General features: G+C 41.9%; 1 long non-coding RNA gene across 3 annotated transcripts in view; it reads left to right on the plus strand.

Annotated features, from left to right (window-relative positions):
- The first annotated feature begins 1,036 nt into the window (after positions 1–1,036).
- Positions 1,037–27,726, plus strand: part of LOC128348172 (uncharacterized) — a 104,960-nt gene continuing 78,270 nt past the window's right edge. For 2 of the 3 annotated variants that reach the window (XR_008317979.1, XR_008317980.1), the window contains exon 1: positions 1,037–1,132. This is a non-coding gene — a long non-coding RNA (uncharacterized LOC128348172). The remainder of the gene's footprint in view (positions 1,133–27,726) is intronic. The other variant, XR_008317981.1, reaches the window with a different exon arrangement.

Raw genomic sequence — 27,726 nt, forward strand, 5'->3', positions numbered from 1 at the left:
TGTGTTTGCATCATTTTAAGTGGCTGACATGCTGTGCAGCCTTACAAGGGCAGAGCAAGAGCTCAGTCCTTGCAAGGAATGACTTAACTAACAGTGTGTGACTGTAAATCACTTCCTTTCATAGGCATCCAGAGAGGGGGCAAGAGGGCCCCCACATTGATCCAGCTCCCATTGAATTCAATGAGGCATACTCCCAGAGGTGATTGCTGGCTTTGCCACCTCCTGCTGTACCCCAGGAAAAGTCCTGCAGATGCCCATGCATCCACCCTCCCAGCATTGCAAAGCAAGCCTCACAAACTGCTAAGTCACTCCAAGCGAGGACCAAGCTGTTGCTCTGACCTTGTAAGGCTGTTCAGTATGTCAGTCGGTATGTTTTCAATGAAATTTTATGACTGTTGTTTTTTATCTGTTCAGTGCCCTGGGGTCTCAGGAGAAAAGGTGGTTTATTAATACAAATAGTAAATACATACATAAATACATTTATTACATTTATATATATGTATGTATATATTTACATATGTAGGAGATTTACATTATGGATGCATAATGTAAAAATTCAGGTGCAGGAAAGGTGAAAACAATAATACATTGTTTGGTTGAAAACAATCCATAACCACATCTAAAATGTGAGAAACTGCCTTGAACTGGATGGGTCATTGTCCAGGTAAGACTGTTTGTGTGTTTTTAGTACTGAAACCCACTTTGGAAATTACTATTCACAATAAAACATGAGAAAATACTTGCAACCACACGCGTAACAATGATCGGGCAAGGGGAGACAGTTGTCTAGGGGCCCCACTGCCTGGAGGGGCCCCCCAGAGGCACCTCACGTGACTCCCCATTGCCCCCTGCCCCTCAGCCACTTGCCCTGTTCACCGCCTCTCCAGCTTGTTCTCCTGGCCCGCAATGGAAGCAGCAGACAAGCTGCAAAGAGCTCCTTTTCTCCCGCCTCTCAGCTGATCGGCGGGTGGGCGGGGCTTCCACGGAGGCCTCCGTGTAGGCCTCTGTGAAGCCTGAACTCCAGTAGGGCCCAAGCCAGCCAGGAAGGAGGAGGCAGCCAGAGTGGCCACCACTGTTCTCGGCAGCAGAAGACCCCTTGCTGCCCTGCCGAACCCAGCCCAGCATTTGCCAGGTAGAGTGTGAACTCCTTTTTGTGGTTACCTTCCCCGCCCCCCCCGCCCCCGGATATATAGGGATCTGCTTGCCATAGGGCTTTGATATGGGGGGGGAGGGACTGAGACGTCTCTGAATATTTATTTTAAAACAGCTTGGAAAATTTGCTGGCTTAAAAAAAACTATCTAAAAAGTCCTATAAGTGGCTTGTTTCATGGCAGAAAATTACAAAAACTTCTGGAAGAAACAGTATTATATTTATTTTATTCATTCATTCATTCATTTATAAATGCACTTATGTTCAAGTTGTTTTGTAACCCAGAAGGTCTGAGTGAGAACTGTGAAGCATGTCTTGTGCTTTTATTTTATTTTATTTTTCTTGTGTGTGAACTGCTCCCCAATAACTTGCAGGGACTTCAGGGTAAATCTCGCCAACATGTGAATGCAGCACCTCCTTTCCAGAGGAGAGGTGTGTTAAAGGGCTTTAAAAGCCCCATGTGAAAAACCTCCTGCAATCAAACTTGACTGAATTTGTTCAGAATTCTGAGAAAACAAACATAGGCTCACACTGCATGGTTGAAAGTCTCCTTTGCTAATCTGCAGCGAGGGGCCCATTTTAATAATTTGTCTTTCTAGTGTGTTCTAGGCATTAAAAGTAGCACAGATGTATAGTACTCAATGTATATCACTATATATTGTGACGTGTGCGTATTCAGTGAAATGTATTTCCAGGCAGCATACTTATTTGGAAATAGCAGACTTAAATCCTTGGGGGCCTGGGGTGTGCGGAGGTCCTGGACTTTGAGTGGGGGGGGCCATTTTAAAATCTCATCTCTGGGCCCACTCCAACCTTGCTACGCCCCTGCTTGCAACAATATCAAGGAAATGCACTGTTGCTTTTTTGTAAGGTCCTTACATGTTTTGATGCCTGTCTGTTTGCTTACTAAAAAAAAAAGTACAGATAATGGACATGGTGAATCCATTTCAGTGATTAGGGGTGTGGAGGGCGGGGTAGTACAGCAATAACCACCTGAATGTTCAGACACACCACAGTTCATGATAAGGTCATACCTCACCTTACCTTGGGAAATTTATGAAAACTGAATGAAGTGTCATCTCAACATGTCTGAGCATTCAAACAGCTGGTTACCAAGCCAGGATTGGCATTAGGGATGCACAAGCTGTGTGGTCAACCAGGACACCTACCTCAAGGGGGTACCAAGTTGAGCTACTAGGTTTTGCAATCTTAAAGCCACACAACCTGGCAAACCAGGGCACTGCTGAAGGCACTCTTCACCCAGGTTGATTTGTATTCTGAACATAGGGGAGGTGGAAGGGGGAAAACAGCAAAAAAGAGTTGGCTTTGTTATTACTACCAACTGTGTGTCCATATCTACCCTAAAACGACTTTTGACCAAGAATATCCACATTGCTAACAAACCCTTTCCTTTATCCTCCGTAACTTCACTGCTGTAGGAACAAATGGAAGTTCAGCTTTTTAAAATCATGCCTATAATTCCAAGACGATTTTACTGTATAGAATCCATTAACAGCAGCCTGTATTTTGAGCGAAAATCTTGTGCATCCTATCAGAAACATAATGTACTCCTGGAAAGAGTTCCTGGATGATAATTCTGATGGGGATAAGCTCATTTGTAATTTGGAGGAGAACAGGAACCACAAAATATCAAAATCTGAAGATGGTATGAAATTGGAGAAGAAGCAAATAACAAGGAACAAGGGATTTGAGCCTTCTAGGTACCTGGGCCAGCGAATGGAAAATTAAGTTTAATGTAGAGAAACATGAAATAATAAGTCTGAGGCCAGCAAACCAAAACAGGAGGATATTATTCAGAACGTCAAGGCAGCATACTGACCAGGAAAGGGATTTACAGGTCACTGCAGAGAAATCCTTGAAGCTTTAAATGCAGTGTTGGCTAAGCTACAAATGGCTAAAAGGAAACCAGGATTCATCAGTGAAGGGAGAGAATACAGATGGGAAGGAGTGAGGTGGTGATTGTACAAGGAACATGTCTCTCAGGATTGGCATTTCATTTGCAAACCGATATAATCAGGATGGCATCGTTAGCTGAGTTCAGCATACACAGCATAGGGTTCAAAGGTTTGGGTACAACAGACAACTAGGCATTATTAAGGGGAAGATGGCTAAAGAAAAACCTTGATCACATAAGACAGAGAACAGGAAAGAAGTGGGAAATGAAGTCAAGGGGAACTATTTTTTAGGTGCAAGAACTGCAACCAAAGTGTACAGATTATCAAATTGATTTTTTTTTAAAAGTTTAACAATGTCAGTTGCCCTTGTGAAAGCAAGGCAGTGGGCAATCAAAAGCCTAGAGGTTGAGAGCTGAGCTGGAAGCAACAGGGAAATCAGCATAACCAGAGGGGCAAAGTGGGAGAGATGCACTGAGCACCACACTTTTTTCTGCCTGTTTCTTAATATTAGGTAAGGTAAAGTGTGCCGTCAAATCAGTGTCGACACCTGGCAACCATAGAGCCCTGTGGTTATCTTTGGTAGAATACAGGAGGGGTTTACCATTGCCATCTCCCACGCAGGATGAGATGATGCCTTTCAGCATCTTTCCTATATTGCTGCTGCCCGATATAGGTGTTTCCCATAGTCTGGGAGACATACCAGCGGGGAATCGAACCGGCAACCTCTGGCTTGGCAGTCAAGCCATTCCCCCACTGCGCCATTAGGTGGCTCATTTCTGCACATATATTTCTGAAATGTACTGGGGCGGAATAGCCACCTTAAGTAGCGCAGCGGGGAATGCTTGTTGCCGGTTCGAATCCCCACTGGTACTATATCAGGCAGCAGTGAAGTAGGAAAATGCTGAAAGGCATCATCTCATACTGTGTGAGTATGAGGAGGCAATGGTAAACCCTTCCTGTATTCTACCAAAGACAACCATTGGGCTCTGTAGGTGCCAGGAGTCAAAACTGACTCGACGGCACACTTTACCTTTACTTTTACTGGGGTGGAATTCCAAATGCAGCTAGTTGAGTGCTGATTGTCAGATCAACTCACAATTTTAGGCATATAAACAGAAAATATCTGTAATGGCTGACATGATGTGCAGTCTAGCAGTTGTGAAAAGAGCATTACCACATTTATTCCCAGCTGTGACAATGGGCGTAAATATGGTAATTCTGCCTGTGAAGCTTCCAGTTTTTAGAAGCATCAGGGCTGCCCCCTGGCTCCACTGCAACCCCGACCAGAGGCGTAGCTAGCCCGCTGGCGGCCTGTGTGCACCCGCGGAGGGCGCCCCGATAGCCCCGCCCCCTGCATCTGCCGTCAGACGCAGGGGATAGCCACGCCCCCGCATCTGCCGTCAGACGCGGGGTGCGTAGTCTGGCTCCCGAACGGAGCCTTGAGGCTCCGTTTGGGAGAAGCAGCTTAACTGCGGCCATGCGGCCCCTTCAGCAGTTAAAGGCTGGTGCTGCATTCGCAGCGCAGCCCAGGAGCGGCTCTTCCCTGCAGGGGGCTGTGTTGCGAATGCAGCACCAGTTCTGGGCTGCGTTGTGAATGCAGCACCAGTCTTAGCTCCTGAAGTGGCCGGGCGACCCCTTCAGGAACTAGTTAGGCTGGCGCTGCGAATGCTGCACCAGCCTTTGTTTAGCTCTCGAAGGGGCCGCGTGGCCCCCGCTCGGGAGCTAAACTCCCGCCCCCGCGTCTGATGTCAGACACGGGGGGCGTATCAGGGCCACTAATGGTGGCTTCTGATTGGGCGCGGCTCAGTTTTTTGGAACCCGTTCGCCCAATTATAGCTACGCCCCTGGCCCCGACAGAGCTTTCCAACTTTAATAGAGTACATATCATGTCAGCCAATATTTCCATAAGGCTCTGTATTTGCACTCTGGTCCTGTAACTACACACAACTGCAACTGTATTGAGTGCTTTGTGCCAATGTGGCTGCCGTGTCAAATTATTTTTGACATGTGGACACATTTGTTCTGTTGCAGTCCTATCATAAAGGGTTGTTATCCAGGACCAGCCTCAAGGGTTGGAGTCATTGAGCTGCTTCTGGGCTGCCAGAACCCTTGGAAGGTCTACCATTAATCCCAGAAACTACTGTGTGCTCATAGAATGGTGCGTATATGATGGTGTCTGTGGGGGCCCATCCAGGTAGCAGGGCAGTGTGCTGAGGGCCACTGCAACCTGGAACCAGCCCTGTTGTTGCCAGATATTGGGACTTGGATAGCCTAGAATGCTACAACACCATAGGCACATCGAACCACTTTCTAAGTAGTTCTTTGCAGCAGACAACAAAAATACAAAACAAAATTATGGATTCAAATAGGGACACAACTTTATTAATTAAATAAAGAACCAGCACGAACCAGCCAGAATAACCTAGGGTGATACACCTCTGCTCCAGGCAACATTAGGCCTAAGGCCATCAGCTGCCCATCATAGCCACCTAATGTGCAGGCATCTGCCGTAGTCTTTGCCAACCCCAATCTGGAAAGCATTAGAAAGTGTTGATTTGGCAGGTTGGAGTAAACCACCACCAGCACTTCCTGACCCGTAAAGCTTCTAGGGACTGGCCATGACCTCTCCACCGTGCATGCTGAAATTTGTAGTTTCCCAGCATTTTTTGGTCTGGCTAAGTCCACTGCTAAATTGTTTTTGAAAGATTAACGAGCTTGACTTGTATTTTTCAGCTGATATTATGGTAAAGTTATCTGAAAGATGGGTGTCAGATGCTTGGACAGGGGGCGCAATTTCAGTGTTTGCCTAGGCGCTATTTTCCCTAGATACGCCTCTGCGCGAGCCACAACGGCAGCTTGCACCCTGCCCCCAAACAGTCCGCCAGCCTATGGCTGGTCAAGACTTGCCTTGTACCTTTTAAAAGGCTGGGGCAAAGCGCCCACCTCCCAGACAAGCTGAGGGGAAAGGACAAATATCATAATCCATTGTTGTGAGCGCACATATGTAGCCATGTATTTATGTAAAATATAAAGTATATGTTAAAACCTTCTTTTAAATCTCCCCTTTGCCTCAAGCTGACTGCACCATGAAAGATGACCACACTGGTCATATATATGAAGACCCAATCCATGTTGAACAATACTGCCTCACTGGCACTACTTCCTCATAATTAGAGAAGTGATCACACCATGTCCCACCTCCCTCTCATTGTGCTGTTGCATTGTTGCCCAATTGTGCAGAAGGGTGGTTTCAAAATACTCTTCCACATGGAATTTAAATACAACTTGGAAATGGCATTTAAACTGAATGTGAAAGAATAGTTCAAACAAACCACCCCTCCACTCATAATTAAACGGCTGTGCCCCGGGAGCAGGGCAGGATGTGTGTGCCAATGAGACATTCATGTCTAATCTCATGGCTGTGGGACCAGTTGGAATGTACAGTCATTCTCACAACCAGTATCATCGGGTCTGTGGAGGACTGGGGGGGCTCTCTGGGGAGGGCTGGGGGCCTCTCGATCACAAGCAATGACTCACCTGGGCTACACTTTGCCACAAACCCACATGATTGGCACAGCACAGATGTACTGAGCATGGATCTGGAGGAGGAACTCCTCCAGTATCCCACAAAGTATTGCAAGGGCAGCAGAGAGGCTGCACGCGTCAATGCAGCAGCTCCCAGCTTCCTGGCTGCTCTATATGCAGCATTCCCTGGTGGAGATCAAGCTGGGCTGCTGGGAGCTGCTACACACAGCCCTGATCACTCACACAATTGAGGCTCTTTGGCAGAATGAGACTTACCGCTATTAATCTAGGTAAAGACCAAGGTAAAAATATCAGATAGCTCTGATCTAGACCAGTAGGGTAGGAATGGGTCCCATGGCTCTGCACGAAGCTTTCTATCTTGGTTTTCTCTCTCCTACCCAGGTTTGGCCGATCATGTGAACAACCTCACCTGCTTTGGGGCATTTGGAATGTTCATGGAATGACATTTTGTCATGACACAGTCTGCTTTTGAGCATTTGGGATGTGCACAGTGATATTTGTATTCCACTCCAAGCTCAGAACAGAACACAAATGCCCAGTACATCCAGTCAAGCTGATTGTTCTGACAGAATGAGCTTGGAATACTCAAAATGTTCTGAGTGCCATTTTGGACTCCACAATGGTGCTCTTTTGGCCACTGTGAACATGCAGCAGCCATTTGCATGGTGGTGCTGACCATGCAAACAGTTGCCACACAAATGGCCCATTTTGAGCTTGGAACGTTCTGCAGCACATCACTACTGTACATACATCATGCTTGGTGGATTGGAGTTCATTATGTCAAAACATAGCCAGAGACTTTTAAAAAAGAAGAAGAATAGAATTAGGCAAATGTATTGGATCTCCCCATAACAATAACGTATCTTCAAGGAGCATTCTAGTCCATCCTGCACAGTAAAAGTATTATATAAAAGATTGGTTGATTATATATCAAGGCCATCTTCTCCAAATAGGTTCAGGATGTTTTACTAAAAATAACCACATAATACAGCAATACCCCTTAAATGTTGTAACTCCAGTGGACCATTCCCTCATGGGTTTGTCTGCTGAGGAACCTCTCATGTCTGTCATAGGACTCTGGTGTGTTGCAAAGGTTTCTGGTACACACTCAGTTCACCCTGGGTGATGGCCAAGCCTCTGGTGGGCAGCACTGTTGCTTCATGTCAACTCAGTGTAGATCCTAGAGCATACCTAACACTCTCCTAAAGCTGTGCTCAGAAATTGTGGGAATGTTGTCATATAGAGAAGCTTGTCAACAATTATTAAATCCCTGACAAATTGCAAAAGCAAACAAACACACACACACACACACACACAACCCCCCCACACACAACATGTTACTGATGATGTATAAAACAGTAGTATGTTCAAACTTTGGGTAAATATGAAGAGTAGATAACCATGAAGGAAATGCCACAAAATAGCTGATTAGGGGCTAGCTGCAACAAATGTCTACAAAGGAACACACAGAGGTTATTCTCACACACAGCCTAACCCAGGCTAGGGAAGCCCAGCCTGAGTTAGGCGAAGTGTGAGAATCACTGGGATCCAGATCCCGGTAGGGCAGCACCGCCTAGCCCAGCTTTCTAGCCTGGCTTTTAGCCTGGGATACCCGGAGGCTGAGACATATCATCCCAGCCTCTTGAGCTTGGGTCGTGTGGGACCACAGTCAGTGTTCCCAGAAGGGATTGTCTGCTCTCGTCTGCGGGGAAGGTAAGGACTGTGCACAGCCTTCCCCCTGCCCACCTGCTTCCCCGCCTGCCAGTCATGTGAATAGCTCCACAGTATATAAATTCAGGATTTCTGCAGTGGGCTTGAAAGATAAGCCATTAAATAGAACAGGCCACATGAGCATGGCAAAGTAACTTTCACAGCTTGGCTCCTTTGTTTTCATTCTTGCCTTCTTCCCAACCTTTGGTTTTCATTGCACAGCAGATTTCAACTGTGTCCAATACAGCAACATGCGCTCTGTGCTATTGTTCACCAGGTTTGATGGATAAACAACAGGATGACAAATATAAACAGAGAGCTGGTCACAAGCATTTTACTCTCCGTTGCATTGTGGATGGATGGCCAACTGCCAGCTGGAATTGAAAGCAGCAGCCACCGCCACCTGTGTCAGGTGTGTTTGAAGAACTTCACACTGATTCCAGCCCTCCCAGAATCTGCAGAATGAGAAATATTCAAGAATGTTGCATTCAGACAGCAATTAATTTCTGACACAGGGAATAAAAATGAAAAGGCACTAATGTCAGAGGTGCTATTTGATCTACACTCTGATTACCCAGCTGGCAGTTCTGTGGCTTTTTGTTTTTCTGGCTGAAACTTTTCTGGCTTTTATAAACAGTCCTGCTACTCTTTGAACTTCCAACTGCCTGCTACCTGGTATTGTTGGTTAATGGCCCAGGCTGATTCTTTCTCTAACTAGCTGACTTCCTTTTATTGTATTACCGCGTTTTGCAAAATCTCATTATATGAGGCAGCACTATATGAGCTTTTTGCTGCTGCCATTATTTATCATTCAAAGAACATTTTGGTCTCATATTTATATAAGTGATATCTCCAAGCTAGATACAGGTGAACTAATATAGAAAGTGGCAAAATAAAGAAACACATCAGATAAGATGATCAGTTGCAAATGAATACGAATATGAAGTGTATTTATATACCACTTTTCAACCAAAGTTCCCAAAACAGTTTACATACATAAATTTAATTAATTAATTAATTAATTAGCTGACTGTCCCCAAAGGGCTCACAATCTAAAAAGGAAACATAAGAAAGACACCAACAACAGCCACTGGAGGGATGCTGTGCTGGGGTTAGATAGGGCCAGTTGCTCTCCCTCTGCTAAACAAAGAGAATCACCACTTTTAAAAGGTGCCTCTTTGCTGAGTTAACAGGGTTTAATGAAGACAGGGTATACTTGAATCTGATATTCTCTATGCTACATATATTAATAAAGAGAAAGAGAACACTGTGGGTTAGATGAAGGCACTTTGGGGATGCAAGACTTCCTAGCTGGGGATTTGATATGGGGTAGTAGATTTGCCATCTCATAGTGTCTGCCTATTTAACTCCAGTTATGCCCTTCTTGATTTATAAATAAAACAAACATTACAGAAATGCCAACATGCACTTATCCCAAGCATCTCTCATTTCCAGCCTCCCACATCCCAAGGAAACTAAACCCAGTTAGCACTTTTTATGCTTGGGCAAATAGATATAGTGCACAGCAATACATATACAAACACTAAATACACCTCCAAGGAAGATGTCAACAATCTGATCTGCTCTCCACATACATTGCAGTAAAGCTGATTGTTGCCATTTGTTAAAACCTGAATGTCTTACAGCTAGAACTAAGGAGAACGTCAAAAGAGCTGCCTTAGTTCATATCGGCTGTCTACCTAGCTCAAAACTCTCTTTTCCAGTATTGTGTGATTACTTGATAGGAAGAACATGAGAAGTAAATAACATGCAGAGCATACAGTCAAGATGCCACAGCACCTCAACAATTCTATATGTTAAGCATGCAGACATTTATATTCTTTACAGAGCATTGTCAACACAGTGATGACAAACTAAAATGTAAATGGTTGTTTTTTTTAAAAAGTAGTATAGTTCTTGGTTTCACTTCTGTGGGCCAGATCCTGGAAATTCTCTGTACTCGGATCACCATATGTATCAGCTAAACCTTAGGCAGAGTTCTTAAAACTATTCTTTATAACATTTTCTTAGATTTGTAGAATTGTTCCAAAAGAACTTTTGTATGTTAGCAATCCAGGATCGGTTACTAAATACAATAATAGGCAATGGTATAACATTTTTCAGGGATATCAGAAAGGGATGATTTAGAAGGATAATCAAATATCATCACATATTTAAAATAGTATCGTTCTTGGTTTCACTTCTGTGGGCCAGATCCTGGAAATTCTCTGTAAATTCTCACTATAATACACTAAAGGTAAAGTGTGCCGTCAAGTCAATGTCGACTCCTGGCGACCACAGAGCCATATGGTTGTCTTTTTTTGGTAGACTAAAGGAGGGGTTACTGTTCATTTTTTCAGTTCTAAATGACAGATTGTCTGAAGCATAATGCAGTGAAAACGAACCTCAAATCACTGATCTCATCCATACGATAAACAATGTGCTAGTTTCATATTTCACAAACTCCAGTCTGCCAACAGGTGGCAGAGCAGACTTTCCAGAGACAGCAGAAAATACTCACCTGAGTTCAGCCACTTTTTCATGTCCATGATTTTCTTTAAATGCTTAAATTATCTGCTTCTGCTTTAAATCAAATTCTTCCCATTCTTGGAAATGATTGTTTCATTTTATATGAGGTTGACAGTAGCAATTTATGCTGTTATATATATTTTACAATTCCATTTAATTCAGTTGAAGAATTATAGTTCACAATCTGTATTAGAAAGCCTATATTTTCACACACACACACACACACACACACACACACACACACACTCACAACTCCAAATCTGGAAGTTCTGAAATGAACATAAGACATAAGGCTAATTCACAGATGTACTCCTAAAATGTGTTAACTAAATGTGCATCAAAAATGTAAATTATACAGATATATTCATCAGGGAGGGTGGTTGGTTGTAATTCCCTGTTGCAAACCAGGTGTGCAACAGGGAATTGATTGTCAATAGTTCTTGATTGTCAATGGCTCTTATTCATATACATCTAAGATCTGCTCTGAATGGAATCTAAGGGATTTATCTGAGGTGTATTAGTACTGTTAATACAGTACTAATGTAATGTTAATTTAATGGTGATAGTGCAAGATGCTGTACGGAAGGGACCCAAGCCCTATTCAGAGGGTCTAAAAGGACAGTAGAGGAAAGGGAGAGAGATAATGGATTGACTATACCTTTGTTCATATATATGCACTGAGTGAATATGTGGAGATGGAGAGGGATCACATCCAATGGTCCCTGGCCACAACCTCCACACATTCAGGGGAAGGGAGAACATACTTTACAACAATGTGCCTGTAGAATCTGTATGTGTGATTGGCAACCCTATATTATACATGCATGGCGTCTTCTCTCACCTTCTCACCATGTGGGGGTTGGGGTCAGTAGAGGAGAACGCATTTTCTCCAAATGCAGTCACTCAACACATGCATATAAGGAAAGAATACTTGAGGTGAGGATGGTGGTGCCATTTGACAGTCAAGGAGTAAGTAAGTGAAGCTGGAGTGACTCAAGAGCAGCTTTGCTAAACTAGCAGATCTAGTGGAATGACGAAGGAAAGGAGGAAGCAGCAAAAGATGGAGAGGCTGTTCAAGGCATATGTGCAATGTTGTATGTAGATAATTGCCTGTTGATTCCGATTTCTATATTCTTTTAATGTGTTCTTACTTTGTCTGTTATTTGAAGATTAATGAAACATCCTCAGATGTCACCTTCTATTTGAGATAGTTTATTTTAATTATTTAAATGAATGAATGAACACAAACAAAGACTTTAATTGGTTGACAACAGACTGAATCAGCTGGTATGCTGTATTGTTACCAAAACTGGCTTTCTAGCAACAGAATCAAAGAATCAAATTCTCTACTTTATCAAAGAAAGTTCTTAAGGAAAGTATTAATACATATCTTCTTTTTAAATTGCTAGAAATCTATAGCCAATTCTGTGATTCTAAACAATGTCCCTATAATTTACTTATGTTTGAAAATGCAGGATTTGCAGTGAGGATCTGTTGTCTCACACAACAGTCTGCACTAGTTAAGGGCTATTTGACAAACAAGAATTTAAGATTAAACAAAATATTTGTTACTTGGTTTGACAAATAGCACAATGCAGTTTTATTAGGAACTTGTTTAAATTGTGCCAAATGTTTTGAGATACAAAGGCCCCATCTAATGAATACATGTATACATTTAGCACTTCTAAGTTAACAGGACTACATAGATCCATTGAACTGAACAAAGTTTGCACAACAGACCTAACAACTTGTTGATGAATGAAATAATGAGCCAGAAAGGACAATTGTTAGAAAATCCAAAGAAATCTTTTTCTGAATTGCTACTAGATCAAAACTATGGTTTGTTTCTTGCAGCTAAAATTTCAAGCATTAATTTATGTAGTTGTGTTACAGATAGAGAGAAAAATATTACAAGTTCGCTTCCAGTATCTTGTAGATTGACTTACTGGGAACAAAACAAAAACCATTTAAAACTATGAACACCTTAATGGATAAACTCTTATTTGTTTATCAGAAACACCTTCATTTGTCAAATATTTATTTTAAAATCACTTTTAATTTTCTCTTAGACCTCATTAAGTTTGCATTCCCACAAAGCTTCTGTTAAACATTACTCAAGATTACCCCAGTATGCATGCATTAGTGTGTTATCCAATGCAATAAAAATATATATTTAAATTGGGTTACAGAGATATGTATATTTTATCTGTAAAATTGCACTGTGACATTTTATCACTCCCAGATTCCCAAACAGATGAATTCTATAGTTGTCACATGCTTCCCTAAAAAAAAGTGTTCTTAAAAAAAAACTTGATGTTAATTGGAATTAGTAATCTAACATGTTTGACCAGTTTTATCCTAGGCGGAGCTCAAATTCAACAAAGTTTTTAAAAAGAAAGAAAAGGCATTATGAAATGGAATGCTGGGACTGACATTTTAATGAAGCAAACTTTATTGACAGTGATCTGTAGTTTCCAAATAACTATGTTTAAGACTGAAGTGTAACAGTTCAATATTTAAAAGTGCTATGATAGATTAAAATAGTTTGAACAGAGTATCACAAATCATGATATCATGGTAGTATTGCTGTGGTGTTAGAATGCCATTACACCAGAGTTAATTTTTAGAACAGAGATTCTATTTCCCTGCTATTGATGTCAGGGAAATTTCTCTGGATTTAAGAATTTATTTAACTTAAAGATTATGGGGCTATTCACACAGTCTACAAAAATTGGGCTAAGGGAGCCTAGCTCAATTTTTGCAGCCCGTGAGAACCACCGGGCTTGGCTGTGAGTCCGGTGGTTCCTAAGCGGGTCACCCGCTTCTATAGCCCAGTGCTTAAACCGGGTTTGCGGAGCGAGGGCTCTACAAACCCGGTTTTAGCAATCATGAGTTGTTGCAGCACGGCTCTGCGGCGTGGCTACTCATGAGTAGACCTCCGGAGGGGAGGTGAAAAGCTGTCTCCCGGCTCCAGGGGTCTCTCCAGCATGCCCTGCGCACTCGCGTTTGCGCAGGGCATGCTGGAGCTTCCGGGGGCCGATCAGCCCCATAACGGAGCCAGCAGTCGTGTGGGCACCCACTTCAGCCACCCAGAGCAGACTGCTACTCGTGTGCGGGGAGAGCGGGCTAAGCCCACTCTCCCTGCTCACCCTCCCCAGGCGGGTCTCTGTGATCATGAGACCCACCTCAGTGACTAACATCCAGACTAACAAATAATGTGTAAAGCAAAGGAAGCATGCAAGTAGCACAGCTGCTCATGTCTGTCTGGGGGTGGTGTTCAAAGATCTCCCCTCCCTTCTGTAGCTGACTGTGACTCCTATAAATATGTCCCTGGGGGTCACACAGCCCTCAAAGACATATTTTCAGGTGACACAACATGTTTCAGAAAGAAGGGCAGATCAGCTTAAATAATCCCCCTACCCTCTGGAAGCACCCATTGCACAAAGGGGTGATTTTCAACAAACTGGGTGGCCTTTACAGGCATATTTTCAGGAAACAAAGTGGATTTCAGAGGGAAGAGGAGGTAATCAGAAATCACCTTTCAGGTAATGAGGCAGTCTTACTCTGGATGTCAGGCACTATGGATACAATGCTACTCTGGATGTCAGCCAACGAGGTCATTCACACAATCAAAAACTGTGTTTTAGATGGGTTTGGGAGCCTTGTGAGCTCCTAATATTTGGTTGTGTAGAAGCAAGGTAAGAGGAAAACCTGGGTAGAAGTGATTGTGTGGAAGCAAGCTAGGAGAACCTGGGTAGGTAGTCCTCAATGAGTTTGTGACTGGGGTGTCAGTAAGCTTTGACACACCAGAAGTCACTTGATAAAACCACATTAAGCATGAAATCCTAATTTCAATCAACATTTTCAATCAGGATATTTCAATCAACATTTTAGTCAAATACTTACAATTGTCTTTGGATAATTATTTCTAAATTAGGAAATGTGAATTACAATTTAAAATAAAAAATAAGCAGTAATACTTTAGCTAGTTTTTCTGCCTCCATAGTGATTAGCTAGTGGTCATCAGCCATCAAAAGCCAGCGATGTGCATTTAAGCAAGCATCTCCTAGCTATCACAAACAATTCGCTTAATAACTTTGAAGAGAGAAACTGTATGAATGATAACTATTTCCCAAAAGTTATCATGCAGGGATTAAATGCTTTTTCAGTCAATGTGAATGTTCTTGAAAACCTTTACAAGAAAACTAGGCAGCAATGTATGTAGACTAATCTCAAATTCCAAATAAGATATGTTAAGGTTTCATGAACAATCTTTAATTTCTTATCATAGCATTTCCTCTATTATTTAAATAATAAATCTGTATGTGTTACTGCACTTACTGGAACTCAATAGCTTTGGGCCCCATCAAAATCCACAGAGAAAAACAGAAATACTCTCATGCTTTCATCCACTTTTGATTGGGCCTACTTTTTTTAAATTCTAAAAAGAAGCTATGTTTGTACCAACATGAAGGGAATGAAACCAAAAAGTATATCGATATGTCTTCATGATTATGTCTTCTCTTTAGACTCTGATTCTAAGCATGCCTACCTCCTTGGAAGCAAGTTACGTTAACATCAAATATTCCAGTGGGGGGAAAGCCAGATTCACCTACAGTGGTGGCTTAACTAGAGACAAATAAGTGCCCTCCACAGCTCACTTAAGTCAGTGCTGACAGTCCAGTTTCTTGCAGTTTTTGGCCAAGATCCAGAGAAGCACAATGGGAGATTTGGGCACAGAGCAAGGCTTTGTCTTCCATTTCGGAAGAGCAGCCCAGCCCTCGCACACCCCAGATTGCAAGCAGCTTGCCATGCGAAACAGTATGCCTGCAGCTCAAAAAGGGAAAGCAACCCCACGGCACGCAGACAAGCCACTGCTTATAAGTAAAGACCCCTCTGCCTGATCTCTCATCCACAGACAGACCCAGGTGCAGACAGAAGGACAACAGTAGATTATAACACAATTAAATGAGACTTCACACAGTTTACATTTGCTATGACTGCATTTACAGATAAATTTCTTGATTTTAAATACACACACATAGAGAGAGAGAGAGATGATGTTGGGGGGAAATCTAACCACGTAACTGCTGATGACAGTTTAAATTTGGGGTCATCATGGAAAGCTCACAAAATGCATCAACTCCCATGTGCTGCAGCAGTGAAAAGGCAAAATCAATGTTAGGAAAGAGGCTGAATAATATGAAATAGCAGGTATCATAACACCATGACAGAAATCTGTGGTGCGGCTATATTTAGAATATTATCTATACTTGGTAGTATTTTCGTTTCTGAAAAATGATGGCTGAGGGGAGCTGATGACAGTTTATTAAGTTATGGATAGTGTGAGAGAAATCAGAGATACCCCCCCGCCGCCTCTTTTTATACTAGAACCTAATAAAGTGGGCTGACAGCAAATTCTTAACAAAAGAAACACTTCATCTCAAAATGTAGATTAATTTATGGAATGTTTAATCACAAGATCTATCTAGCTTAGATAGCCTTTTAAAAAGATCAGACAAATTCATGGAGGACAGGTCTATTAACAGCTATTAATAACGTTCCATATATTAATAATGGAAGCTAAAATGCAGAAGGCAGCAGTAGACTTCTCAATGTCTGGTGCTGGAACAAGCAACAGGGGGTGGCCATTATCTTTGGGCTCTGGTTGTGAATTTCCAGAAGCGTCTGCTGGCGACTGAACAAATATATACTTTAGCAACAATGGATCATATAAGGTATACCATAAACCTTCTTTTCTTCTTAACATGCTTTCATATGATCTGTTCATTGTAGTCCTAGCAGAAATTATTATAAGAGTGACAGGGATTGTCTGTTGGTAAAATGCACTGAAACAGCTGTATTTTTAAAAAATATTTCAGTAGATATAAAATAGCCAACATCCTCATGAACACAGCCTGCATGTGTTCAAAGGAAGTACGTGTGCAGCTACTGCATTCCAGAATAAAGCAGCATGGATGCTTATGCACAGTCGGGGTGATTTTGCCAATCTCCCCTTTCCTCTGAAGTGCCACCCAAAAATATGTCCCTCAAAACTGCATGACCCTAGTGGTCAAGTGATGTGTGTTTGATCTACCTAGAGCTTCCAGGTACAAGCACCTTACTTGGAGACCATTTGGTACTTCACTGGGATCTCGCAGTACTGTAGTGTGGACAGATCAGAACCACCAACATTACATTGTATAACATATGGACCATTATGCATAAACAAATTAAGTGGAAGAAAGTGTCATCTATTTCAACAGAAGTTAGTTCCACTGAATGTATTGGAGCCTGAGGCACTTGTGGCAACTTTGCAATCACTGTACAAGCTAGGTAGGAAAATACACCCATTATAATTTATTTATTTATTTATTTATCATTACATTTTTATACCACTTTCATTAAAACAATCTCCTGGTGGTTTACAAAACATTTAAAACAATATAAGACTATAAAACAGTTGCACAATAAAAATATTAAATTGGAATATAAAAATACAAATCTAATTAAAAGCACATACACAATAGGACCATAAAATACAGAAAAGCAACAACAAAAGTACCACTCATATAAAAACCTGGGTAAAAAGCCAAGATTTCACTTGCTTTCTAAAACCTTTGGTGGAGATGCCCACCAGGGAAGCATTCTGAAGTCTGGGGCAGCAACTGAGAAGGCCCTGTCCCACATACATGACAGCTGAGCCTCCCTCATTGTTGGCACGCAAAGCAGAGCCCCCTCTGATGACCTTGTCAAGTGGGCAGAATCCCTTGGGTGCAGGCACTCCCTCAGGTATCCAGGGTCCAAAGCATTATTAGGTTAGCAGCAACATTTTTTAAGACAATAACATAAGAAAATTTTTAAGGCTTTATATTAAAAGCACATCAAAGATATTTATTGAACTGTGTGTGTGTGTGTGTGTGTGAGAGAGAGAGAGAGAGAGGGAGAGAGAGAGCGAATTCAATGAGAAACTACTGGGGGAAAATTAAATTGTATCTTGAAAGCCATCATGGGGTTCTATGCACTCTTTTTTCATGAAGAGTAACTGAACCCAAGGAAGGTATTATTCTAACTTTTGTCGTTGTATATGATTTCAAAAATAAATAGACTGTTGAATTTTTTAAAAAACAACAGATTTCCTAGTTCCTTTTTGATCTCCTGGTAATCTATTTCATTGCAGAAGATCTGTGAATGTGCAGTTATGACAGGTGCAGTTATAATATCTCATTCTATGCATTTTAATGGTTTGCAAAAAGGAGCCTAGACAAGGGAGAAAGAGAAGGGGGGGAGATTTCTAGGTCATATTGCTGGACAAAATTGTGAGGTCGTTCACACGAACAAATGGGAGGGGAAGGCTTTGCTTAACTCACTTTCTTTCCAGACAATTTGCAAAATGTTGCTCTGAGCGCTGTCCGTGTTCCCACATGATCCATTATTGGAGAGCCAGCAAAATGCATCCCAGCCTCCGTGCACTAATCGTGGTGCATTGGAGGATTCTCCCAGGAGATGGGTGCTCTAGGTGCTTGCTCCTGTGTCTCCTCGAGCTGAATGCAGTTCGAGGAGGCACAAGAGCGGAAGCCCAGGTTAAGGGAGCACTTGCTCCCTTAACCCCAGTTAGGAGCTGGGCTAAAAAGTTGCCCTAGATGGCACTACCCCACCCCCCCGGATTTTACTTGTCATCCATGAAAAGAAGCTGCAGTGGGGGTGTAAAAAAACCATGTAGAAGGATCTGCCACCAGGGGTCCATTTACCCATTGCTATGTTTTTGGACTCTGCTGTGGATTTCTCTTTTTTGGGGTGGAAGTGAGCAGAGTTCAGGCACATCCCTCCCTGTTCAGCAGAAGTGGGGCTAAGCTCTGGATATGATCAATATACTTTAAATTTAATTTTAAAATGTTATGAAAGTTGTATCTAAAATGCATGCAATATTAAGTTGAGGGGCATCCAATATGATCTTAAGTACGCTTGCAAACTTTTTGGAAGTTTGTTCTACTGCCTGAATCATAGAGGAAGATTCATGTGACCATGAGTTTGAGTTTCAGGAGTTTGAGTCCTGAAAATAAGTGTGATTTAGTGTAACTGAATTTCTCAGAAGTAATCATATGATTACAAGTAATTAAAAGAGTTATGCATCATAATCCAAATTCAAATTTTGATCAGTGCTTATTCAGCTGTGTTGAGAAATGAAGAAATCATGCAGTAGCCATGTTGAATTTATACTTATCCAAGTGAAGTTGGTACAGAATTTCTGGAATGATTACATTCTTTGAATAAAATGCCAAAATTGTACAACTAGAACTAAACCAAGCAGGCCCCAATCCAGAGGAAAATAGTGTAACTTCTATGAAAAATGAGATTAAATTACACAACTGATATCAGTTGGACCGAAATATGAATAAATTCCTCTTGATTGAGATGTATGGTTTCATTATATTAATATAATATGTAAAATTATTTCTTTTTCTCTCAGTTTGTGAGGTTACACAACAGAGAGCAACTGGCCTTTATCCACCAAGCACAGAGTCCCTCCAAGTTACTATTACTGGTGCCATGTATATGTGTTTTCCCCAGATTGTTCGCCTCTTTGGGATAGGGAACTATGTTCTCATGTGGGAAAATTTCAAATATATTACTTGAGAATTTTTAATGCATTATTTCAATATTTTAAAAGAATATTAACATTAAAGATTATCTTTGTATTATCAGTTAAGTAGTTATTTGGGAATCCAAGCCTACTTTGATAAAACAAGGCATCAAAATATGGAACTGCAGAAATAATTACTCTTGAGCCCCAGTTCACATGACAAAAACCAAAAGAGCCACCACTTCCATTTCTAGCAGAAAAAACAACTTAACTTAAAAAATTAGTGCAGCCTCAGTTTCTTTATGCCAGGAACTAAAATGAAGCAGGCTCTTGCCTACAGAAGCTTATGCCACAGTTCCAATAAGCACAGCAACTTGACTGCACCCATGAAGATTAAACGACTGTGCTGATCAGAAGATGGTAGGGAAGTAAATCCTAGCCCATCCCCTAAACAACTGGTCAGTACATCAGCATTATTCTCACAGGGTCGTGTCCAGTAATTAGACTGGGAAATGACAGCATGCAGAGAAACCTAGTCAGCATGGTGTCCTGACTAGGATGCCAAACCAGGAATGTGGATACCAGGAATCAAATATTTACTCAGCCATGAAGCTCACTGGGTGACATTTTACCAGTTACTAAGACTGTTCTATGACCATAACAGGGGCAGGGAGGGTGGGTGGAGAGGAAGGCAGGGTTGGACCTACCTTCCCCCCAGATGAGCAAGGAGCTCCTCTTTGGCGCACCATTACACACCCACACGATTCATGCTGCTACTGGCAATGCATGTCCTGGCCTCCGGGAATCCTATAATGTTCTGTGTGATGACCATGGTACATTGGAGGATTTCCCTGTGAGTTGGGCACTCTTAAGTGCCTGACTCTGTGTCACATGATCTCAAACCTGGGGTTGAGGCTACAAACATACGCTCTAACCCTGGTTAAGGGCTGGGGTTAAAAGTCAGGCTAGCAGGGGTGGAAGCGTCGGGATCGAGAGCAACCCTGGCACTCCACACGAGCAGCCCAACCCAAGCTGGGCTGCCCTAGCCTGGGTTGGGCTGCTTATGTGAATTGCCTCACTACTTCCTTTCAGCCAAACCTACCTCACAGGGGAAAGGCAGCGAACTACGTACATCAAGCTGAGCTACTAGGAGAAAGGGAAGGCTAGAAATGTCACAACAATTTTTTAAAAGAGGAACAACAATTTGCACAGCATTGGTGCTTGCTTCCCCAAGGATGGGGGAGCATAAATGCTCCGAAATTTTGATCAAAATTACACAGGACTGTTGTGTAACAAAACTTCACACCTGGCACATGTCAAACTTCAAATTCTCTCCCTGCCCCTGTGAATTAGCAGCCCTTTTGAAAGCTTCCTAACTTCAGTTATACTGTAGAATTCATTCCATATCTGTGTGTGACCTTTGCCAAAGCTTAGCTTCATTTCATGTTTGTTTCTTTTATCATATTCCATTCAAGAAAGGTTTCCTAAGATAGATAGATAGATAGATAGATAGATAGATAGATAGATAGATAGATAGATAGATAGATAGATAGATAGATCTAATCTCAAAAATATTTTCTCTAAGTCTGCTCTTTCAAACCTTGCTGTCCCTTCAAAGAATGCTTAGGATGAACATGCCTAATTCTACATGGGCACAAGGTCACGAACAGCAATGCTTTGTAAATGTTGCCATTGTTGCTCAAAGATATTTAGGCCTGGGATGTCCTAGCTGCACTGTGTCCTTCAAAACTGGATAAAAAAATTGCACATCACTTCAAAGAGCAAAGCCTGTTGTGTACATAAGTGATTGGAGGCTTTATCTGTATATTGCAATTAAAGTGCATTTATTGCATGACTGCTTTTGTTTGGACTTGATGGCTGCAGAGATGAGTAAAGGAGATATAATTAGCTGACATTTTAATGTAGTTAGTTTTTGGTATGTGATTGGCTTTTATGTTGTATTTTTGGGTGGGGGTGGGGTTAGATGAAAACCCATGGTTTACTTGAGTGAGGCAGGTAGTTTTCTATGCACTACAACCATGAAAACAAATTGTTTTATTTAATGTACATTACTGTTGAATATATGTAGAGAGAGAAAATCATGTATAGTTAAAAAATAAATTAAAAGACCAGGGCCCCAATATAGATATTTAAGCATGAAACATATATTAGTCCATTATTATATTAGTCCATTTGCTCCTTAAATGGTTGCCCTGCATCAAGACAATTCAGATGTATTTGCACTAATTCTATCACTCCCAATATGATTCAGAACTTGGTGTGTACTCAGTACACATGAGCAGGTTTCCCCAGTTACTCACATGAAAGCAGAAGCTCAGTGTGAACACATCACTTCTCACACACAGAGCTCCACTGAAATGATTGCCAAAGCCTTATGGGCAGAGGAACTTTGTGTATGCAGTAAAGCTTGCTGGCAATGACTGAATCAGGATGATTTTATAAAAGACAGTACCACTGAAAACAATGGGATTTTTAGAGCCATATAATGGCTATGATCCCCAAGACAGAGTGTACCCAGATTTTACTTCCAGTTTTCATTCAGCAGACCCGTTGCTAAATCAACAATCATTTTTGGACTGGGGTATTAAAATTAAAACTGGATACTAAAATATACCAAAGTTATGAATTGTACCTTTCGAAGTTCTGTTTTCCTTATATGTTTTAAAAGGACAATATTGCATTAACGCCAGCCACAAAATCTTGAACTTCAATCAACTCTAAAGCCAGATGAAATTGAAATTGAAACAAGGGGAAAGTAAAGTAATAGTCTTTTTTCAAAATGTTAACTAAATATTTCTTCAAGTGATATCAAGTTTTAAGAAAGGGAACCCAGACCTACACATTTCAAATACAGCTATAACATTTCCGTCAAATATATTGCAACCATTTTTAAATATTTACATTTAATAAGTGCCCGTTTTTATTGCATGACAGATGGAATTACCATATCATTTATAGAAAAATGTTATTTTAATAGCCTGAACACTGATTTGCATAGGTGAAAGATCTAAAACAATGTTGTCGTTTCTTCCCAACAAATATATTTGTAAATGCAAACCAAATTATATGGAGGAGGGGTGGGGCTCCATACCTGAGCATTCACCATCACTTTTACATCAGGGTATATATTATATTTAAAAGTAAGCATGATCACTACTAGACCATATGCTAAAGATATTGGCTCACATCCAAACTAAGATCGAACTCCAGACTAGTACTACTCAGGAGTTACTCTAAAAGACTATTTAACTTCAATAGGATTACTTAGGTGTAACTTAGTGTTAATGGTAGCCATTATATTACTATATAGATATTGCCAGTGACATAAGAGTCTGTGTCCAAAGATATCAGCTTGCCTCAAATTCATCTGTCATCTGTAGAAGACAATGTACAGTTCTTGCAAACACACATTTCCCACACTCTATAGAGCTTGAACACTGACACACAAATTGGTAAATAGTGGGAGTGTTTGATACATCTGAAGCAAAAGGAATACTTGTTTTGACAATGCTGGAGGACGAATCCTGTCTTGTATTTTCACTCCTGGAAGCTCATGAGATCAAGCACATGCATAGTTGGAAGCAAAAGCACATGCTCTTGCTCTCACTGAATTTGACAAAGAACAACAAATAAATGATGGAGAAGCCTGTTAGACTGAATAACTTCTGGAATAGTTGGTCTCTGCTCATTTTGGATACTATTTTTATAATAACCACAAATAATTTCTAGAGTATATTCCCTTGTCTTCTAGTGGGCTCTATTGTACACATATCCACACAGGGTGCAGAAACATTCCTCTAATGTAGTACTAATCCCAAGAGTTCATTATTGCGCTTGTTTAGAATTTGTTTTGCACACCTAACCTATTATTATGTTAGTGGATTCCTTTAGCCAGTTGTTGTGAGGATAAACATAATCGTGTGCACCACTCTAGACTCCTTGGAGGAGCAGCAGGATATGAATGTGAATAAATAAAGCAAGCAAGTCACTACTAGTCTGTAGACCAGTAAACAGTTACCTGATATAACAGGTTGTGCAGCTGCTGAAAGGTGTTGAATGTAATGCTCATGGCACTCTCATAGATCCCTAGTTTTAAAGCACTTTGATTGGAGCAATCCATTGACTTGTAAGGCTAGGCATACACTTGCCTTGCATCCATATGATGGTGATTTAACCTAGGTAATATGCACAGGCTAGGAACCCGCCTTCTTCAGCATGATCCCCATTGTACATTAAGGTCATGGGGAGAGGTCCGTCTCTAGCTACCGCCAGCTCGTCTGGAGAATACTCAGGATCGGGCCTTCTCTGTAGCTGCTCCTGCCCATGGAATACCCTCTCTATAGACATTATTAGAGCCTTTAAAAGAGCCCCCCAAACACACCTTTTTAGCCTTTAGTGATTATGAAATGGTTTCAAACTGTTTTAATTTTGATTGGTGAAGAGGCAAGTTTTTAAAAATATATATGCCATTATATGCTAAAATATAAATGTAATGAACGGGCAGTTATTGTTTAAGTAATGTATGTCTTTGGAATGTAAAGATGGGCAAATCAGTATTCAGCCAATGAATGCCATGTTATTGTTACATGTCTTAATGCACTCTCAATGGAAAATATGGAAGAGAGCTCACTCAAGACTTAGGTTAATTACCCCTAAGGGGGTGGTTCACATGTGCTAACTATTATGAAGTTACGTTGTCCATACTCCAGTAATAGTTGTTTGTGATGAATTGAAGAATTGCTGCCAGGAAATACATACCCCCCCCCCACACACACACACACACTTCCAAGGCATAATTAGAGTATAGGTAATCCAGCAAAAACAGATTAGGGACATCATTATTGTTTGTTCCTGATGCAAGTAGTCATTCAGAGCACACATAAGCAAACATTTAAACTCCTTGGATGATTTAATATTGATTATTCTAAAATATCCAAGACTGTACAAGGACACTGGGATATAGGAGGAGCGTGTGTGTGGTTTCATTTTACCCAGATGAACCAAAACCAAGAACTAGAACCATTGACTGACATCCATACTAAATTACTCCTGAGTAATCCTATTGGCTGAAAGGTTCCACAGCATAACATGGGCAGCTCTGAGTAGGGATGTGCTCAAAAAGCAATTCGGCATCTGAATCGCAGCACAATCACTTACACAGCCCCTGTAACAAGGAGAAGAGCAGGTCCATACCTGATCCTCCTCCGCTCAACGCCACTTCCGTAATCACGGCACTCCCCCCACCCCCACCGCCGCCCCAGCTATGATTGTGTACCAGTGAGGCATCTCCCAGCTGTCCTTGCGCAACCTCTGCACGCACATGGTCTTTCCCATGTACAGAGTGAACTGAGTTATGTAAGCCTTCATTTTTAAAGTGACTGTGCTACAATTTGGATGCCGATTCACATTCTGAACGCATACCTAGTTCTGAGCTACCCGCACTGCTGTGGGCTCCTAAGATAATGCCAACAGTCTTGCACAAGAGTACAAGAACACAAATACTTTGAGTAGTGAACCCGCACTTCAGGAACACTGCTTACATTGGCTGACGTCATGTGCAGCAGTATGCCGGCTTAAGAAGGCTGCAGATCCCTGCAGTGATGGCTCATTGTGCAGTCAAACAGGCACCAAGTAGGAGGGGAAGCTTCTTTTCCCTCCCTCTAAGAGCCCTTTCCACCTGTAAAACCTTCAGGAACATATTTATGCTAATACTGCTGTGCATTGTGTCACCCACTATTTTTGTTTTCTGACAAACTGAGCATGAATATGTCAGCCTAGTAACACTGCATTTGAATTATAAATGCTTTTGAATTACAAATTGAATTACATTTGAATTTGAATTACAAATTTGAATTACATTTACATTACATTACAATTACATTACATTTGAATTACATTTGAATTACAAATTGCTTTTGTAATGCAAGTTGCACAAGTTTTGTGTTGGTGTAGCTTGTGCAATTTTACACAAATTGCACAAGCGCAATCTTACTAGGCTGACATACCCTTGCGCACTATGTCAGCCACCCAAAGTAGCACTCCCACAGTATGGGCATGCTACTTTAAGTATTTTCGTTCTTGCGCAAGACCTCCAGCACTTCCTTAGGAGTAGGCAGCCTGCATTTCACTGCAGAACATGTTGGCCATTGTAATTAAGTAGTCCTTTAAAGTAACTTCTGATGATTCGTAGTTGAGTAATTTAGGCTAGATATCAGCCATCATCCCTAATTAAAGCTATTGTCCTGATTAATTAAAATCATAGGAGTGCATGATCAGTTGTAATGGTAGATGATCAAGCAAATTTTTTGTGTAAGGAATCACATGCCAAATAATTATTTATTATCATGTTTATTTTAATGAAAATATCCTAAGCACAGCCAGCTCCAATGCAACCTGGTGCTAACCCTGGCCATGCTAGCCTAAGCAAATACAGCAAGGAAGTATCTAGAGCTGGCCAGGCTCAATGACTGTGGCAGGGAGCAGGAAATGCGAGTTCATGGTTCACTCTGGCTTTAAGAGATTTAGCGGCATGTGACTAGAACCTGTGAGGCTGCCAATTTGACATTTGCTGGCTGGGCTTGACAAAGTTGAGGCTGATGTTAGGTGTGGGGATGGTAGGCAGCCTCTTTTGTTCTTGGAACTTGGAAGAACCAACTGTCATTGGTTCACATCTACTAAGAAGTGCTGACAAGGCCCATATTGTTAAACAAAGGGGTCCATAAAGAAAAAAAAATTCTCTATTTGTTCTTCCTATATATAGAAATGGACCCCGACCAAATCCTGAAGGATCCAGTGATACTCATAGTCACAAAAATGAAAGCATGTAATAAACAATTCGAATTGCTTAATCAAGACATTTTTTTAACGTTCATGAAACATGGCTGTATAAACATTTTAGGCATAACAATATCCACCTAAAATGCAATGACTGTATTTACATTTGTCAAACCAATAATTTCTAGCCAGCGATAACATTCAAAATGCTGGCTAGACTGGATCAGAGCTTTTTGCAGGTCTTGGATGATACGGATTATCTGGACCCTTTTCAATCTGGCTTCCGCCCCGGGTATGGGACTGAGACTGCCTTGGTCGCTCTAGTGGATGACCTATGCTGGGAACTAGACGGGGGGGGGGTGCGTCCCTGTTGGTTCTGCTGGACCTCTCGGTGGCGTTCGATACCATCGACCATGGTATCCTTCTGAACCGCCTCTCGAGTATGGGAATCGGAGGCACTGTGTTGGAGTGATTCCGGTCCTTTCTTGGGGGAGGGTCTAGAAGGTGGTGATGGGGGACTACTGCTCACCTCCGTGGCCATTGGCCTGTGGGGTCCCACAGGGTTCGGTCTTGTCCCCCATACTGTTTAACATCTACAGGAAACCGCTGGGAGAGGACTGAGTTGTCAGAATATGCGGATGACACTCAGCACTATCTCTTCTTGTCACCTGATCCTAGGGAGGCAGTGGATGTCCTGAATAGGGGCTGGAGGCCATGATGGGGTGGATGTGGGCTAATAAACTGAAATTGAATCCGGACAAGACGGAGGTAATGTTGGTCAGTAGGAGAGCCAATCGGGATGAGGAGATTTTACCGGTTTTGGATAGGGTCTCACTCCCCTTGAAAGAACAAGTACGCAGCTTAGGGGTATTACTGGACCCGGCTCTGCTTTTGGAAGCTCAGGTGGAGGCAGTGGCCAGCGGTGCCTTTGCACAGCTTCAGCTAGTGTGCCAGCTGCATCCCTTTCTCGAGATGGCAGATCTGGCCACAGTTACCCATGCCTTAGTCATGTCATGGCTGGATTACTGTAACACGCTCTACGTGGGGCTGCCCTTGAAGAATATCCTGCAAACTGCAGCTAGAGCAAAATGTGGCAGCTTGGGTTTTATCTGGAGCTGCATGGTGGGAGCACATCAAACCCATTTTGAAAGAGCTGACTACCAGTTTGTTTCCAGGTCCAATTCAAGGTGCTGGTTTTGACCTTTAAAGCCCTTAATGGTTTGGGCCCGGGATACCTGAGGGACCACCTGCTCCCAAGGGTTGCTGCCCACTTGACGAGGTCATCTGAGGGGGCTCTCCTCCAGGTGCTAACAATGAGGGAGGCCGGGCTGTCGTGCACGCGAGTCAGGGCCTTCTCTGTTGCTGCCCCCAGATTCTGGAATGCTCTCCCAGTGGCTATCCGCTCCTCGGTCTCCATCACAGCTTTTAGAAAGCATGTTAAATCTTGGCTTTTTCCACAAGCTTTTATAGGATTGCTGCTTCTTTGTATTGTACTG

The sequence above is a fragment of the Hemicordylus capensis genome, chromosome 2 (assembly GCF_027244095.1).
Source record: "Hemicordylus capensis ecotype Gifberg chromosome 2, rHemCap1.1.pri, whole genome shotgun sequence".
Taxonomy (NCBI): Eukaryota; Metazoa; Chordata; class Lepidosauria; order Squamata; family Cordylidae; genus Hemicordylus; species Hemicordylus capensis.